This window comes from Ammospiza nelsoni, chromosome 6 (assembly GCF_027579445.1).
Source record: "Ammospiza nelsoni isolate bAmmNel1 chromosome 6, bAmmNel1.pri, whole genome shotgun sequence".
In the NCBI taxonomy this organism is placed as follows: Eukaryota; Metazoa; Chordata; class Aves; order Passeriformes; family Passerellidae; genus Ammospiza; species Ammospiza nelsoni.
This window is the reverse complement of record NC_080638.1, coordinates 16,864,190-16,879,345: the sequence shown is the minus strand read 5'-3', so window position 1 is coordinate 16,879,345 and position 15,156 is coordinate 16,864,190. Positions and strand designations below refer to the sequence as shown.

Genomic DNA, 15,156 nt, shown 5'->3' with positions numbered 1-15,156 from the left:
CATGGCCGGGCTGAGCCCCGCACCGCCCGGCGTCCCGGCCCTCCCCCGCGCCCCGCCCTGCGAGAGGCGGGGGGACGGGGCCGCGGGGAAGCCCTGCGCGGGGCGGAGTGAGGGGGCGAGCGGGCAGCGCCCGCCGGGAACCGCGCCGCTCCCCTCGCCGCCGCCTCCCGCCCGCGGCCTCAATGGCCGTCTGGCAGCGGGCGGAGGGGCTGCGGCTTCCCCGCCTCCCCCCTCCCTCTCTCCCTGCCGGCATCTGACATCTCCCCCCGCCGGGCCGGGCCGGGTGAGGAAGTGGCTTTCTCCCAAAGTTTCCCGGTCTCCGTCGGCACGGCGGAGGGAGCGGCGCCGCGGGGCGCGCCCGGCCGGCCCTGGCACGGTGCTCGGGGGCGGGCAATCGGCGGAAGGGTCAGGGGTAAGGCGAGGCTAACCCGGCCCCGGGGGCTCCGCTGCCCGCCCCGCCGCCGGCCGCCGCCACACGCAGCCCCCCCGGGGGTATGCCGCAGTGAGGGGCTCTGCTTGGTGCACCATTTTTTATCCCCAAAAAAGTCTCCTCCTGCTCCAGGCACGGGTTTGGACGTGTTTTATCTATGTCATCAAAAGGGACATGACATCATCAAACGCAATCACTTCTATAACCTTAACTTGCTTCCCAGGCTCAGTGAAGTGTTCCGCATTTCATTCATCTTGGATAAGGGAAAGGGGAGGCAGGGACAGTTTACAGAGCGTATCTGTAATTACGGAAACGCTGGCAGCCCTCATTTTCTCAGAAGTTTTGAGCTCATGTGTTTATCATTTCCCTGTCTTTTCTGAGCCCTCAAAACATATGCATAGCATTACGGAAGCAACTATTTCCATGGGAGTTCATGGGAAAATTCACAAGAATAAGGACATTGGGGTTGTTCTCTGGAAAAGAGAAGGCTCCTGAGAAACAGTATTAGAGCCTCTCAGCACTGAAAGGGGGCTTTTAAGAAAGATGGGGACAGACTTTTTAGCATGGCCCCTTTTTATAGGATAAGAGGAGTTGTTCTAAACTAAAAGACAATCAATTCAGACTAGATATAAGGAAGAAAAACTTTACAGTGAGGGTGGTGAATCACTGGAAGAGGTTGCAGAGGGCATGTAGATGAACCATCCCTGGAGGTGTTAAAGGGCATATTGGGCAGGGCTCTGAGCAACCTTACAGAGTTGGAGATGTTCCTGCTCATCACAGGGCAGCTGGACTAGGTCACCTTTAAGCATCCCTTCAAAACCAAATCGTTCTATCATTCTGTAAGGGCACACACAAACCTCGTTTGGGAGGCTGAGACCTACAGCTGGAGGTAGACATTGTATAGGCATTACTTCATGTCAGTAAGATTTTTAGGAAATAGAGAATTACTTCAGAAAAGGGTTGTTTGGGGTTTATTTTTATGTTAGGGAATACTGAAATGAAGTGATAAACACTATACAAAAAAACATTAATAAAACTATTTACACTTTCCATTCAGTGCAAAGCACCTGAGAATTGTTCTCCAGCTGAAGACTCTTCCTGGTAAACCACACACCTGACAGAAGTCTCACTCGCTGGTGGGGAGTTGTTATGCTGACATCACTGCTGCCAGATCAAACCCTGCCATTTAGAAATTACAGCTTTGACTCATAAAATAAATTCCCTGCTGCTGCTCCCCGTGCCTGGGCAAACCCCCAGTGGGTCTAAGTTGCCAAAGTGCAGCTTATGGCCAGACTGGGTTTCATTGTCTGGGCTGTACCTAAAGTGCCACAGCTGCACTTGAGCGAGCACACTTGGTCATCCCTGGCTCCAGCCCAGTGGGCAGTGTGGCTTTTTTTAATTACATACCTTTCCAGGACAAAAGCCTGGTAACTAATCCAGTTGCCACTGAAATTCAGTGGGAATCTCTTCACTGATCTCAGCAGTAAGGGCAGCCTGCTCTGAAAGAGAAAAGTAAATGGAAAAAAAAAATTAAAATGCTCTGAGAAAGCAAGAAGTGGGATTCTCACCTGTTAAAATTTTAAGTATCTCCAAGCTGATGTTGCCATCTCCAGACTCTAGACATCCTTGGACTATTAAGTTCACTCATTCTTCTTCATTGAGGAGGCAACAGAACCCAATTTAGAAGCAAAAGTCATAATATTTCTTAGGCTACATTAATTCTTTGCTTCAGAGAGCCAACTGGGCAGCTACATCACTATTACAGGAAGCTGAGCTCCTTTTACCACACCACGTCTGTCTGGATCTGGTATGACAGCTTTTCAAATACAAGCTACATGGAATCTGTAATTAATTACTTTCTCATTAACACTTGTGGCTGAGTGTTCATTGTATGACTACTTGTATGTCCAGTACCTGAACCAGGAGGCCTATGAAGTTCTGGGACACAGTCTCATTTCTGGAGCATCCAAAATAGTAGAGAACTGCACTAAATTTGCTTGTAGAGACTCTAAGCAGAATATTTCTAGGATTGTAGTAAATACTTACCTTTGTGGCATATCTTTAATTACAACCATAACTAATGTCATCTGTAGTATTTCTGCACAGTGGCTTCAATTGGCACGCAGAGAGCCTGGGTTTGTTACAGTGTCAGGGTGTCTCTCTGACTGACTCTTACCAGACCTCAAGGAAAGAACTGGCTCCTTTCCAGAGACATTTCTGGAGTGTTGGGAAGTACCCACCATCCAAATATCAGGGACTATAAGACAGAGGAGTGAACTACGAAGATTCATAAACATTTGAAAAGACTCAGATGTACTGAAGGTGGCCACGAGAAAAGGAAAAAAAAGGGTCAAGAAACACCAGGCACTAAAAAGTGTAATTATTTTGTAGCATAAAACAGAAACACATTTTCGGTTTAATTCATTGGGAGAAAAAAAAAAAAAAAAAAAACAAAACAAAAAAACCACTAGTAGCAATAAACTTTTTTCTTATGAACAGATTCTAAAGGAATACTTGTGTCATTTAGACTGCTTAGAATTCTGAGAGGAGGGTTCTAAAAAAGCTTTTCTGATTAGATTTTGAGAGCTCCATGGAGAAAGAATCACACATGTACCTGATTGCTTCCTTTGATCAATGCTCCTGCCCCTTACAGCACGCTCTGCTCCACTGCTACCCATGCACACCTCAGGGAAGAGAGGGATCTCTAAGGGCTGTGATTCCTGCCAGAGCTGGAGCCCTCACATGCTGAAAATGGAAAAGAGAAATTAAAAGCCAAATTTTTTAAAGCTCTTCCAGGTGCTAATTGTTCAGCAGCAATAACCATCACAACACAAACAATTTCCTAGGAATAAGAGGATCAAGGTTGCATTTCAGGCCACAGGCTCTTCACAGCTTGTTACTAACCTGCTGGAAATTTCCTGAATTACTACTGCTACTGCCTAATTGTTTCTATAGGTGAGTTTTGTTTATTTGACAGGCTCTTATTAAAGCTATATATGTGACAGGCTTATGAAACTGGGTAGGTGTTGCTTCTGGACTAAAGCTTCTACTTTTTAATTCACTGGAAGTTAATTTGTGCATCTGAGTCATAAAACCTCTTCAAATGGAAGTGTCAGAAAGAAGTTATTCCTCATCCTTATGATCAAGTTTTCAAGAGAGACCTTAGTTTAAGTCACGTTGGGCCCCTGCACACAAGTCAGGAAGAATGTGCATATTACTAATGGGTGCTCCAGTTTACACCATAAGGAATACTACTAATTCCCTGGGCAGAATTGGAAGACTGCAAAAATGTAGAGATCCAAAGCTGTCCAATTTGGAGCAGTTATCCTGGCTGGTAATACTTGTCCTTCACTGAGACTGCTAATAGAATATGGTTTAAAAAAGAAAAAAAAAAATCAGAATGGCCATATTTAACTGCATATCACAGCCAGCCTTGATCACAATAGTGTATTCTCATTAGTTATTCCCAGTTTCATTCATCAGCTCAATATGCAGTGTCAGCCACAAGAAGTATCCAATTGTTGAGCATGGTCAGGAAGGGAGTTGAGAACAATGCAGAGAGCATGGTTTTGCCAATGTGTAAAACCCAGGTGCACCCGCATTCTGGCTGAGGCTTTTCACCGCTCTCACCATTGCAAGAGGGACAGAATGGACTGAGGAAAGGTACCAAGAAGGGCAGGTAAAGAAATGTGAGCGATGGTACAGCTGTCTTATCAAGGGACCCTTAAAAAGCTGGCAGTTTTCAGTTAGGAGAGGAGAAAGCTCCCTGGAAATAAGACTAACGAAAAACATGTTTACTAAATCAAATTTAACAGTTGTAATAAAGTGCTTTTGTACATGGCAGGCAATGAGCTCTTGAAATACGTAGTCACAGCATGTTTTATAGGCAAACAGTATGAGCAGCTCCAAAACTTCATGGACAATATGTCCATAACCAGGGAGAAGGCAGAGATGAGTCTGTAATGCTTGGATGCTGGGAATGGTCCTCAGAGAGCAGTCAGGTTTATTTGCTTTTCCTGAACAGAATCTCCTAACACCACTGCTGGGGACAGGATACTGGGTTGGGTGGATTCATCACTGACTGGGCAAGTACAGCACTCCTTGACTTCTGTTTACAGCCAAAACAGTGCAAAGCATGAGGATATAGCAATATAAGAAACAAATGTATTAGCATGTGGCCTGCTGCCTCAGCAAGACAGTAACATGTAACAGGGTGTGTTACTATTGTCATTCACAGAGGAGGAAGGCTCTCTGGTGGGATTTCAGACTAGGGTCTGAGATCTGCTCTGGCTTTGCTTTCCCTTGCAAGTCCTCAGATTCAGACATTTTGGGACATCTGTGACCCACACAGAACTCCAAATTTACTTCTGTCCTGTCCATCATTGCTCAGTGCCCTGAGCTACAGTGCTCTTTCTGGCACACATTGCTCTGGCTCTTACTCGCACCACCCCAGACCTCCAGGCTTCCATGTACCCCCAAACCCAGAGATGAGTCTTTTGGGAACAACTCTCAAGCAGAACTACAAGTGCAACAGAGGAACGCTCCACAAACCTCAGCAGCAGTTTTGGTGAAAAAACAGTAAGTGGCCAAATGCCTCACCTGGTATCAATTTTTAAACCTCATTTCTGCCTCTGTCAGGGTCGGGATTGAAGCACTTGAGACAGTACTTCATGTTCAGACTCAGACGGTCCTACCATCATGCAGGAACATTTCCAATGTTGGATGTGGCTCTAAACTGGTTTCTGCTGGTACAAGCCCTCCACAGTCTGTAGCTGCAGGGAGTACTGGCTGGGGACTGTTGGGAAGTGTTTTAACTCCTGAACATTAACTTTTTAGTTTTTCATCACAAGAAATTAAAGGTACATTGAGCTGCTAGCAGAGACATCTTTCAGATGGAGGGTAAAACAGGATATTCAAAGAAAGCCTGTCACTTCTTACAAGAAGAGAGAAGCTAACCTAACTTCTGGGGTAGCTTTAATTTGACTGAGGGGGAGATTTTTTGTTGGGGGGCAGCAAAGAGAAATGGAAAAAAATTATTTTTGTTCCTTTTTTTTTTTTTACAAAACTTTCAAGAGGACTTTAAAGTGCCATAGCTGAAAGTGACTTTTTGGAAGTGCATAATGCCTTCAATCTCTTAAATTCACTCAGTGGCCAACTTCCTTTGTGTGGGAAGGCAGGTGAGTGGGAGGATATATTTCACATAGTAATTGAAGGGAAAATATGCATTAAAATCACACAGACTAGCACACTCCAAAGCATTGAGTCAGCTGCCCTTGCAGCCACGAGGGCCAGCCGTGTCCTGGGATGCCTCAGGCTCAGCATCAGCAGCCTGTCAGGGGAGGTGATTGTCCTGCTCTGCCCTGGTGTGGCATCACCTCGAGCCTTGTGTGCAGTTTTGGGTGCTACAATAGAAGAAAGATAGAGGGGTATTAGAAAGCATCTAAAGAAAAGCTAAGAAGGTGGCAAAGGGCCTGGAGGTGAAGCTCTATGAGGAGCAGCTGAGGTCACTTGGTCCATTCAAGCTGAGGAAGAGGAGGCTGAGGGGAGACCTCACTGCAGTTACAACTTCCTCCAGAGGGGAAAAGGAGGGGCAGGCACTGATCTCAGTGGTGACTATGACAGGACCCAGGGGAATGGCCTGATGTTGAGCCAGGATAGGTTCTTTACCCAGAGGTGGTTGGACACTGGAACAGGCTCCCCATGGAGGTGGTCACAGCAGCAAGCCTGACAGAGTTTGGACAATGCACATGGTGTGATTTTGGTAGTTCTCCCGCACAGGGCCAGGAGCTGGATTTTTTGGGATCTGTGTTTGGGATCCCTTCCAACTCAACAGATGAACAATTCTACACCACTTGAGCTACTTCTAGCACAACAGAATTCTTTTGTAAGTGATTTGAGTTCAAACAGACACCAGCCCTTTAAACAGGTCATCTTCTATGCAGGAATGAATGGAGTCTGTTCCAGTAGGAACCTCACCAGTGCAAGGTCCCATGCAATCACTTGGTTTCAGCCAGGAGTAATGTCATGGGTTGCCAAGGGCTCTAGCACGATAAATATACACCAGAGTTTTACTCAGACTTGCAGAACAGGCAAGAGGAAAGCCCTGTTCAGTACAGACAGTCCCTGCCATATCACCAGAGGCCACAGCCACAGCTCAGCTGCCCCACACAGGAGCTACAGCCCTGAGGTAGCATGGAGAGCCAGGAAGCAGTGACTGTCAGGATTCTGGCAAATACCAGAGGCTGGCAGAAATGTTTCCCCTTCTCCATCTGCCAGGGTTTTTTTTTGTCCTTGTCTCCAAGCTCACAAAAGGAAGGCATAAATTTTTCTCAGCATATAAAGTTCCAGCAGAATCACTTTCAATTACTATTTAAGTCCCATAAATGACACCATATAATCCAAATGAAATAGCACCAAGCTAAACTTGGTGCTACAAAGCATTACAACAGCTGAGTCTGCCCTTGATAAAGAGTGAAATCACCTGCCTCCTGGAAGCCAGCAGGTGTGTGCACAACAGGCAACCTCTGTCAAGGGCATTAGAAAAGGGAGTGGCTGGATATATTATGTTGTCCAGAGGCCCCATCTGCCACGATCTCCTACAACACACCCTGTCATCTTTAAGCACTGAAACCTTAAGAAATTTGTCAGAAATACCATGGTTGTGACACCACTTGCAATAAAACCAATGCTTAAACAGCACCTAGAGTTCCTTATCAGAGGATTGCCATTCCAGATCATAGATGACTGCTGAAATCCCAATGTGACAGCTAGCCATTAAAGAAGGAAAAAGTTAAAAGGTTAAAAATTAAATCTACCAAAATTCTTTGACAAAATGGGTCAGCCTCCTTTTCTCTTTCTTCTGACATTACAAATTGTGGTGGGAGGATGGAGCACAGTTTGAATGCTGAGCATTTATAATGTTTTGCTTATTAGCAAAGCCCTACCCCTAACCCTGCCCTTCTCCCTGTAAGTAATAATGTGGAGAAATGATGCAGAAGTCTTCCAAGTGTGATGCATGTCAACTATATGAGGAACTGGCTGCTTCTGGACATCCCAGGAGAGCAATTAGCATCTTCAGGGTCACTTAACTTTTGGTCCATTGCAGAGATTGCTCCTAAAATAGAGGCACATCATCTTGTGCTTGTTCAACAGATGGTACTGAAGCATGAACTACTTTCATGGCAATGTACATTTGGCAATATCATAAAAGTGGGAGAAGCAGTTTTCTGAGCAATAAAACTACTGGCTGGAATGCAACTGGCCTGTTTTACATATAACCAGTATTTTCTGCACAAATGCCTGCTTTAATGTAAACATCTCTTTTCTACGAAGGTGTGCAAAAAATGACAGGAAGGAAAGAGGCAAAAAGGAAGAGGTGAAACCGAATCCCTGAAGTGTTTGCATCCATCACTGTACATCAGAAAGATCTCTTAAGGCTTCTCTTGGTGGATATCAGGTCCTACTTTACTGTGCTCAAACCACTGTAGTTGAATTGGGATGGTTTCAAGCAGCTTGGCAGCAACCCTTAGCTTAAACAGCAAGATGGCAAGAAGGTTAGGAAGACATCTTCCTGGGAAGAAAACAAAAGCTGACATCAAAAATTATCAGTTCACATCCCAGCTAGCACAGTTGAACTCCTTGGCTCTGAATTTGCATCCCTGCCCTTGCAATTCTAATGCCTGGTGATGTGCTCTGATCTTTATTGGTTTACTTGTCCTGTTGACTGGAAATGGTGTTTTGGCAACAGTCTGCTATTTACTGTGGCACCACAGCCCTGAACATCCTTTAAGACATGCTGGGGCTTAGCTGGCCAAATTCTTGTGCTGGCCTTTCAACTCTCATTGAGAGCCAAGTGCCTAGCTTGATACATCCTTTTCAAAAATCCCAGATTCTGGGTTTTGGTAGCATTTTTAAAAATATCTATTTTTAAAACTAACTCATTTCCATCTAGCACTTCAACCCAATCAGTGCTATACAGCCTTCTGATGCTACTGGGAAAATCTTTTAAACAAATGTTCACTAAACTCTAGTAAGTGAAATGATAAACTATACATCAAATAATGAATTAAATAATTCCATTTCCCTGTGTTCTTCTTGCACGAGAATGATGCACCAGCACACTGCTTTTAGGATTATTGGTTTGTGTGTGCAGAGCTTCCACCTGTCATTCCTCAGTTTAACAGGTTGTTCTGAACAGCACTTGTGCTCTCCAGGAAAACAAGAGTCCAAAGGGCAAGCAAGTCACATCCACAACTAACAATCTCCATGGAAGGTACAGATCCTTTTAAAAGCTGATGGATTAGATTATATCTGCTTCAATGGGCAGTCACCAGTAACAATCCAAATTAATTTTACAGCTGACAGCTTAAAGGTTGGATGAATAATCTGTCCTCTTAAAAGGGGAAACTTCCCTTTTCTGAAAGATCCTGAACTTTCCAGAGGGGATCTATACAGATGTAAGATGTTAAAACAGCTTTAGAGGCTATGAAAACAAGGAATTTTTTGTCACTTTGCATACTTCACTCATTGCTGCAGAGCAGAGTAACTCCAAAGCACGCCTTGCAGAGGGGCAGTGGCTCCATGGACTATCTCCTCTGCCAGAGGTGATGTGGCTTTGCAGTCCTTTAGTCCCCATAAGTGCCTGGCTAAGGAGCTGTACCTGTCACCTCTGTTGCTACTTGAGAGATTAAGCATGTAACTCCTTTCAGGTAAATACTACATGTGCTTCTACAGCAGTACACTTGCTCAAATTAACTGTCACTGCAAAACTGCTCCTTTTTGGTGAGAAATAAGAGTGCCCAGGGAGAATGGAAACAGGAGGAGAACAGGGTGGGGGGGAAGCAGTTATCAAGGGCATGGCAGAAAATTACTGCCTTATTTCTCTGTGGAGCTCATACCTCCATGTGATACCAAAGCAATGAAATAAAAACTTAAAGCAGTTGATCAGGAATCAAACTGTCCAGAAGAGGAAATCAGGAGGTCAAGGGCAATGAAACATTGAAACTAGGGTTTTTTCTTGTTGAAGGAGCACTGCTGCTACTGCACTAAGCAGAGGTAGGACTCAGTGTGTGGCTGCAAGCACTGCAGGAGAGGCCATAAGCACATTGCATGGGCTTTCTGTCAGACTCTGCTGTCATCTTTACAGAGCAGACACTGCTGGGGCTTTCTGCCAGGACTAAGCTCTTCACTCTCAGTTACTGACTTCTTTGTGCTAATGCACTCTGAGAGTGGCACTCAATGACAGATAGAGGGAAAGAATCATTGTCATGGGAATACTCACCAGGCCCATCTAGTACAGAGATGTGAACAGCCTTGCCTGGGTCCCAGGCAGGTGGGTGTCTTGTAGCTTCAAAGCACTGTGTCCTTTTGAGTGATTTCTAATTCCTGTAGCTGAGGAAAGCAGGAGATAATGCAAGATGTGCTTTTGCTTCTTAGTGGTTATCAGAGGGAATTATAATGGAGCATTTTCAAAATTAATTCATTTCCTATATCCAGCATACTTAATTAATCTGGGGAATAAAACTGATTAAGTTTCTCTTGTAGAAAGCATATTTTTTCTTCACCAGAACTTGATCTTGCTTTTACTATTAATATATGGTTTGGTGAGATAACTACAACCAATTTAAATGATTTGTTGCGGCATCAATCTTACCTAGTCTATATGCCAGTTCTGATTCTACAAGGGGTACGTATATCCACAATGCAGCAAGTCTTTGTCTGAAGGTAGATGATTCAAAATTAAAGTTAAAACAATGAATATATTGACCTGAGTAGCCAAGAGATTCTGATTAACTATCAAAATTTTATTTGCTGTTCTCCTGTTTAAGAGGTCCCCAGATTTTAATTTGCCCAGGTCTTAAGATACAGAAAGAGTAATATTGATTGCTGTCTGCATTCTCATTAGAACTTTTGATTTTCTAAACAAGCCTTATAGATAAGAGAAATTATTTACATTTTTCTTTAGAGGATTAAAGATTTGATGGAGTAACTCCTTTCCTTTTGTGTATGAACTGACCTATTTCATGTGTCACTGGAGCTTGGTGCTGTATAAAAGCATGGGCTGAGGAAGAAGTTAAGACAGGCACAGGCAAAAGAAAAACGAGCTTTAGCAGAGAAACAGAAAATGTGAGGAACTTATTTAGCAGTGGTGGTGCTATTCCTTTCAATGAGATTCCTTAATTTGCCTCCCCTTGTTCCTCAGCCCTCCTTCTCTGGACACAGCAGCCTGCCATCCATGTCCTGTTCCTTCTATAACTCATTTATCCATGTGGATATGTGGGCCACATTCCCTCTTGGTATCCCACCAGCTACAGTGCTTGCTTTGGCCACGTGAGCTTTACTGCCTCACCTGGGCTCTGCCATGAGAAGCTGGAACACCACTGTTAGCCAACAGATAAATCTTGCTCTCAGGAGGTGCTGCCAGCCCCCCTGCCCTCCCCAGACATCAGTAGATAGCCACAATGCATCCTCTAAGAGACACCCATTGACTAGTAAAGAAGTAGCAGCAGCCAAAATGCAGTGCAAAGTCTGATCTTGCTGTCAGACAGCTATAAAGAATCTCAATTTCTTTGATTTAATTTCACTTTGACTACAGCAGCACCACCTTTAATGGTGTGACTGCCAACTTCATGGCAGTGGTTTTTTTCTTTGCGGAAGCTCTTGCATTTGCGTCACAAGTGGGAAAGACTCCAAGCTTTTATTTTAAATGAAATATGGTCAGATCCTGAATAATGATCCAAAAGCTCCCTAAAGGACCATAACCCAGAAGGTGGGAGGGGTGAGGCAAAAAACACATGATAAACTCTTCTCATGATCTTTGAACACCTGGCAGAGCCAAAAGGAAAGTCTGGGGTTTGAGGAGCTTTTGACACTTTAGCGGCCACAGACTTTCACTCAGTCCTTTGTCATCTGTAACTTGGGTTGAAAATCAACATTCAGGATGCATGAGGTGAAGAAGGAATACCTTGAATCAATTCCAGGGAAGGGAAAGGGAATCTTGCAGAACAGAAAAGCAAGACTTACAAACATTCTGGAAAGGAGATAGGATCAAATGAAATGCAACTGAAAAAAACCCAAAAAACCCAGAAAATTGCCACACTTTGTGTCAACAAGAAAAGGGTCTGGGAGGAAGTGAGGTGCAGTGCAATGGGCCAAAACATGCCAAAACTAACCTCACAGATACTGAAAAGCAGGAGAAAAAAATCAAGGAGGAAGACACAGCTTTGATGGGGAAGATATGAGAGATATGGCATGGATCCTGAAAAACAAAAAACACAAAAAAAAAAAAAAAAGCAACAAAACAAAACAAAAAAAACCCCCCAAAATTCTCCACCAAAGTGAAAGCCATCAAAAGGCATAAGGCATAGGATGCCATGGAGTGCAGGGACATAGACCAAAGCTTGCCAAAATTGATCCCCATTGAAATGCTGGAAACAGAAAAGAAGGACTTACAAACACTCTGGAATGGAGCTACAATCAAAGGAAATGCAACTGAAGGAAAAAAACAGAAAATTGGGAAACTTAGTGACTACAAGAAAATGGATCAGGATTACATGCGGTGCAGTGCAAAGGGCCAAAACATGCCAAAACTAACCTGACAGATATAGGAAAATTAGGAGAAAAAAATCAAGGAGGAAGACAGAACTTTGATGAGGAAGATATGACAGCTATGGCATGGGTACTGAAAAACCAAAAAAAAAATCTTTGCCAAAGTGAAAGCCATCTAAAGGCATGAGATGCCATGAAGTGCAGGGACATGTACCAAAGCTTGCCAGAATTGATTCCCATTGAAATGCTCAGTGGGGATTAATTCTTGAGTTCCTGCCACTGTTAAAGCTGTTCCATGTCTGAAATGCTGACCCTAAAAGCTTGGCCTGGCCAGACACTGCTGTTTGGACAAGGAAAGTCTGCCCAGGTGCTTTTAATTACCAGGAAAATAGTTTTCCAAAAATAGCTTGCTGGCTGTTTGCCAGACCTATTTCTTCTGACAGGAAAAGCAAAATGTAAACAACCAGCACTTCATAACAGAGCACAGAAACCCTCTCCAACTGGAGCAGGACTCTGGAAAGCCTGTGCTATCTCCTTGCCTCTTTACCCTGGGCTATCTCCTGAGCAGAGTTATCCCACCACTCACCTTAGCAGCTTGCCATGGTACATCGTGGGAGCTCCCTCTCACTGCAGGAGACATTGCAGTGCTGAGGAATCCACTGGCTCTTGCTACAGAGATGCTGCTTGGGAGAGCAGATCAAACAGGGAGCTACTGTCCCACAAATGCTTATATAGCCCTTGGGCACTCCAAAAGAGACCAGTCCTAACCAGCTGCTTCTGAGTGGCAAAACTGGGCCCACCTGAAAATGATTGAGAAGGAGGAGTTCTCACCTGAAACTGATTGAGAAGGAGGGGTTCTCTCATTTAGTCCTGTCTTTGGCATTTATTTCTTTTTTAAACCTACTACTATGGCTGCTGTCAGCTTTTGCTGAATTTCAGAACTACTTTTGGGTTATGTGGCACTCTGCCTACAGGTGATATAGTTGTAGAGGTACTTCATGGTATCTCATGTGTTGCAACATCTCCAAAGGCAGCTCTTTAGGGAGAATTTCACTTTCCCTTTCCTTGATCTGTGCCTGGGAATGTCTTACAGGAGGCAGACTCCTGTGAAAAGTATCTCCTGATAACTCTAAGCATATGGGGAGGCAACAAAGAGTATTTTCTGGGTTCTGTCACCTATGCATAACATTCTGTCAGGAAGAAGATGAGACAGAGAATGTTATAGTGAATAAATAGAGCTTCACTCTTTGCAGTAGCTGCAAGGCAGCTCATGACTCCAATTCTCCTTTTGCATCCTTGTTCCCTGCTGGCACAGCATCTGTGCTGAGTCTTTCAGCATTGAAAGTTCCCTATTTCTGGAGCCTTTAGCCAAAATACATGACAGGAGATACATTCTTATTAGTGCTCTAGTTTCTAGTATGGCAATTTTTGGAAGGCATCCAGAGGACATGTTAAAAGATGAGGAAATGGCATGGTTGATTACTCAGATATTACTGTTAATCCCAGTGATGCCTTGGGATTATCAGGAGCAAAGTTTCTTTGCTGGTGAGTGCTACACAAATATGTAGGATAACATTTGCAATACAGAGGTGATGGGTAGGAGACACAGATAAGGGAAGGTGTTTAGGGATGGCACAGTAAGTGATTAAGGAGCTTGGCCAAGGTTGTAGAAATAGATCATGTGAGAGCCAGAAACTGAGATGATGTCTGCTGAGTCATAAAACACGAGTTTACTCATCTGAATTTTTTCCCATTGCATAAATGCCAAGGAACTCATCTGCGATGTAACACACACACAAGTTGCTTAAATGCAACTGAACTCAGTAAACAGAGAGTGGTTTCATGAGCTTAAAGAATGGAAGACTTTCATTTTACAGAGGGTGAAAAATAAATCACTTCTTTGCAGGGAAGGCATTGGCTGGGCAGTGTCACTGTTGTGCTTGGTTCCAACAGGGAGATGACTCAGTAGTGCTGACACTGATGCTGCTGTTGTCTCCCTTGCACATCTGACTTCCTTGCTTTGGGCAGTTTTTCCAACTGCACCTATCCTCCACAGGTCTCCAGCCCATTTAAAGTCTCCCCAGCCATTCCCATTCAACCATTCAAAGTCTCCAGAGCCACAGTCAGGTCAGGAGGGAGCTCTGTGAAATCACTGCTGTCTGCTGCAGGTACAATGCCAGGGGAGGCTTCCAGCTCAATGGAGTCCTTGCAATTTACAGTAAAGAGAGGCTGAAAGAGGATGTCAGGAGGGAATTGTGTTGCAGAGCACTGCAGATTGAATTGGGAATTTCTCCTCTGGAGATCAGTTGTGAAAAAAACAACAAAACGTCATCTTGCTTCCTCTTCACAAGAGGTCAGGCAAGGCAGAGAGTTGGTGTCAGCCCCAGCCAGATGAAATTAGCAAGAATTAGCAAAAATGCAGTGCTCATAAGTAACCTTGATAAAAATTAAGACCTTTATATGGCACCAAATAATGCAAAGGAGGGCTTCCTCAGAGGACCTTGGAAACATCAGCATGGTGCCATGGGCAAACAAACAGCTAATTCAGTCACTAAAGAAATCTGATGCTTTCTGGGGAGGCTCTGGGAAGTGAAGTGGTGATGTGACACAGAGTGGTAAAGAATGAATCAAAGCTGCAGCAGAGGTTTCCAATGCGTAGGAAAAAAGCTCTAGTTGGCCAGAGTCTGACTGTTTGCCCTGTCAGCCTCTGATCGGGCAGAATTCTCTCAGCTCTTCCTTTAACTTGCATCATTTAACCAATTCATTGAAGACAATGTGGCTGCATCTGGGCTTGAGTATAACACACAAAAGAAATGCTTTACTGCACTGCTGTCTTGAAGTGCTTCCCAAAATCACGGGAATAGCCTCTCTGGCATTGCCTACACTAGAGTTTGGCTCAACATTTCCCACCAGTGCACATCAGCTGTCATGGAGAGGCAGCAAAAGTGTGGACTCATGAGCAAAGCAGAATTTGAATTTGCATATTTAAATTCTGAGTCCATGAGAAAAGACTTTTAAAAGTCTTAAATGTATTAGGAGCTTAGCTAGCATTGCTTTGTCCATTCTAGAAAGAAAATCTGTACCTCAGAATCCATATAGAAGTTTCTAGAAAAGTAATTTGGCTTTCAAAGTAACATCTGTTCTCATCTCCAGTGGGACTTGCATACATCCAGAACTTA

The 15,156-nt window shown here is 44.1% G+C and overlaps 1 long non-coding RNA gene across 1 annotated transcript; it reads right to left on the bottom strand.

The window, feature by feature from the left end:
* Positions 1-5,584: 5,584 nt before the first annotated feature.
* Positions 5,585-12,658, bottom strand: LOC132075215 (uncharacterized). Its single transcript, XR_009418735.1, has 5 exons — positions 12,564-12,658; positions 11,882-11,920; positions 10,083-10,147; positions 9,711-9,820; positions 5,585-5,832 (listed from the first exon to the last, which is right to left on the bottom strand). It is a non-coding gene; the product is annotated as an uncharacterized LOC132075215 (long non-coding RNA).
* Between the last annotated feature and the right edge of the window lie 2,498 nt (positions 12,659-15,156).